Consider the following 3,576-nt stretch of genomic DNA (forward strand, 5'->3'; position numbering starts at 1 on the left):
TCGAAGATATTTTCACTGCTTTTTCCTTTTCTTCCCTGGCTTTTGGCAGATTTTTTGCAAGCCCTAAGCTTCATCTACCAAGCTTCATCTACCATCACCTTTGATGGGAAACTTAGAACATTAACCTCAGCAGTGGATCCGGATACTCTGTCTCCTGCAATCCTCGGCGGATACCTTTCTTACAAGGTAGTCATTGAACCGTATATTGTAAATTTTGTATTCGTCAAGCTATTTCCGTTAACAATTTTATAGTCATATGTTTGCAGCATAAGTATTAAAAATTCCATTAATATTCTTTCTAAATTAGAAGGATCTTAAATGAGTTTCGTTAATATTTTTCTGGTTAGATGCTTGAATTATAATACGTCTGATGATGGATTCAATCGAAAATATATAGCATCATGCACTGTGGAATCGAATTGCTCACAGGATTTTAAGGTTTCACGGAATTGTTCGTGTAGCATCTGTTAGCAAGAGAGAACACACCAACGCATTAGAAATTCATCTAACACTTTTTTTTTTCCATTTTCCAAGTTAGTATTGCTTTGATTTTTGTTTCGTGAGATCAGTTGCCATGGTTAATAGAGAGAACGAAAGCAATGGATCCCAAGTATCCTCTCGAGTAAGCGAGGAAATAGTAGAATAAGCAGTAGAACTGCTCTTGACGGTGACTAATTTAAAGCCTAAGGATCAGAAAACTCAAGGCCTGGGTTGCAATGAGTTTGTTTATTTGGTTGTTACGCTGAAAAGGAGATCTGATGGTACACGAACGATTCCCTTGAGCATCCCAGTACCTCATCCCCTGTTTCGTTTTGATGGAAGCCAAAAGATCTGTTTGATTATCGGCAATGGAAAAGAGGTTTTACAAGCTGCCGAGACCAAGATTAAGGAGGAGGATTTACCCATTTGAAAGGTCTTTGATCGCAAATAGCTAATGGCTAATTGTAGGACATCCGAGGATAGGGAAAAACTGCGTCTGTCTTTTGATTTGTTCATGGAAAATAAAGCAGTACAGATCCCTAAGTTCACAGGGTTAGAATACCCCACAGATCAAAGGAATATGGTCCCCATGGATTTGACCCACCAGAAATGGAGGGGAGAACTAGAGTTAGCTTGCAGTTCGACTTATATCTCCTTTAACAGTACTGGTTGTGTTGCTAATGTGGCTAGGGTTTCTGAGAGAAGCAAGGAAATAGTGGAGAATGTTGTTGCTGTTATCAACAGTCTTGTGTCCGCGCTTCCGGGAAAGTGGAATAACATCTGTCATATGTGTCTGAAGACCTTGGGCTCTCTGGACTGTTCACTTTACAGTTACTCTAGAATGCTACCCATTGAGATGGAAGATGTGGAAAAAGAAGCACAAATTGACCGACCAAAGATAAATGGGGAAACGGGATCTTTAAGTGGTCAAGATGTCGGTGATGGAGTTCCAATGGATGATTCTCCTACAACTCCAGCACTCGAAAAGATTATTGAGTCTGTAGATTTGCAAGAGTCTGTAGATTTGCAATGTGGGGTCACGGCCAACAACATCGATGCTTCAAAAAAGAAGAAAAAGTCAAGGAAATCGAATAAAACCCCTGTTAGGGTTGTTTGAGTCTGCAGTTTCAAGTTACGTTTTTATTTGTCAACTTCGTACTAACAGATACTTTTGTCCAGGAAATTGTCGATGCTTGACTCTACAGGTTGTGTATTTGCTACGTCAATTTGATGTCTGGTAATAGTTGACACTGGTTAACTCCTGTGGATATAAGACAGGTTTTGTATTTGATGTTTGGCATCTGAATGTCTGTTTTTCGGGGCTCGATCACTGTATAAGTCGATTCAGATTTTTGAGCAATTCATATTATTTAACAAAAACTATTATGGGAATGTTCCTAACTAATTTTTCTATATGCTTTTTGTTTCGTGAGGAGGTTTAATTTCTGGATTTAAGCTCAGTGGTTCGATACTTTCTTGATTTGTATTATTTCCCGTTCTGTTACCGTGGTTGATATTGTTGTGGGGAAAAGTATCCGACTCGGATGACCCTATCCCTACTCTAAAGGTGACAGTCTTTAGCAACAACTGAAAGTAAAGCTTCAATGTTTTCCTTTATGAAAGTACAGAGAGAAAGAAGAAAAGATTAACCAACCGGTGTCTTTCGCTTTTGTCGATCCTTATCCTCTCTCATTGTCTCTTGTTCCCAGCTCCTTGCTCCCTTTGTCGGTCCAGCTACACACAGATCCTGCACAACAGAGAGAAGAAAACTACAAGATACATGTACTCATAACTGATGCATGGATTAGAGTGAATCAAATATACAAGTAAATACAATACATCAATGCAATACAAGTATATAGGAGAACATTCAAAGCTTTATTGATAAAAGTAACAGGGTCCTGAGAAGGTTACAACCATCAATGGCTCCAATCCAGCAGCACCTCCCCAGCAGCAAGAAATCTCCTCTTCACCTCTATAAAAGCAATCACCCAATAGCTCTAACTGTAAACCAACAGCACTTCCTTGCTTTGCACAAAATTCCAGCCTCCCTAGACCTCATAGAAGAGCTCTATATATAGGAGAGAAGAAGAAAGGATGAGTCAGCTTGAGACTGACATAAAGCTGCCTTGTGTCCTCTCCCTCTTCAGTTAAACTTCAGTTCTTGAGTCCACTTGGAGATCCTTGCTTACACATGGAGATCAAGTACCTCTTACTCATCACAGGGCGAATCCCATGAACCAAGTGTCAGTTTGGAAGCTTCCTGGGCAATTGACACCTTGCAGAATGACTGTGCCACTTGGCCAATCTCGCCCAGTGCAGGTAGCCTTCATTAGATTTGACTTTCAGCGCAGGTACAAGGAGGAGCAGTTGCATTCCAGCGCAGATGCTCAGTGGAGCAGCTGACATGATCCAAAAATAGCCTGTTTTTGAGTGTTTTCAGGTGGAGAACTGATGGGAAGTGCTGTGGTTTGCTGACCTTGTTCTTCTAGGGGTAAGAACAACATGTTTAGGGACTGAGGATCCCTGTAATTATCGACATTTCATGCTCCATGTTACGAGGCACAAAAATGTCTATAACAGTTGCCCCCTAAAGTATGAGGCCGTTTATCGGGTGAAATGCTTTATCTAGAGGGTCCGAAGTTCATTCCAGTGCTGAGGAGGCGCCCTGTAATACAATACAATACAATACATTATTTTTCATTCTGTTTTCATGATCTAGCTGAGGCGGGCATTCCCATGCTCAGCTTTATAAATACATTTTGGTACATATAACAGACGATCGTCTGATGGTAGACTGATAATTCTCTGCTGAAATTATCATCCTTTGAGTAGGATGATCATCTGCTGTAATGATGTACATGACAAATGTTTTTATATTTCCTGAATATGTATCGCAGCCCGGATGGATGAAACTAGATCCGGGGTCTTCAAACTCGTTCGATCTTCACTCTAAGTACAAGTCGATCCATGTGAGAATTTCGCTGAAGTCGAACATGGAAAGACATCGCTTGATTACCGGTCAATGATGAAAACCGTTAACAAGCGCGAGAGGAATCACCGATAATGATAATGACCCTCAAGGTACTGCAGTAC

At 40.6% G+C, this 3,576-nt stretch overlaps 1 pseudogene; it reads left to right on the forward strand.

Moving 5' to 3' along the window:
- Positions 1–574: 574 nt before the first annotated feature.
- Positions 575–1,597, forward strand: LOC149199376 (uncharacterized; annotated as a pseudogene).
- The last annotated feature ends 1,979 nt before the right edge of the window (positions 1,598–3,576 follow it).

This window comes from Pinus tabuliformis, chromosome 2_1 (genome assembly GCF_031772625.1).
Source record: "Pinus tabuliformis cultivar Carrire ecotype Pingquan chromosome 2_1, CPIR1, whole genome shotgun sequence".
NCBI lineage: Eukaryota > Viridiplantae > Streptophyta > Pinopsida > Pinales > Pinaceae > Pinus > Pinus tabuliformis.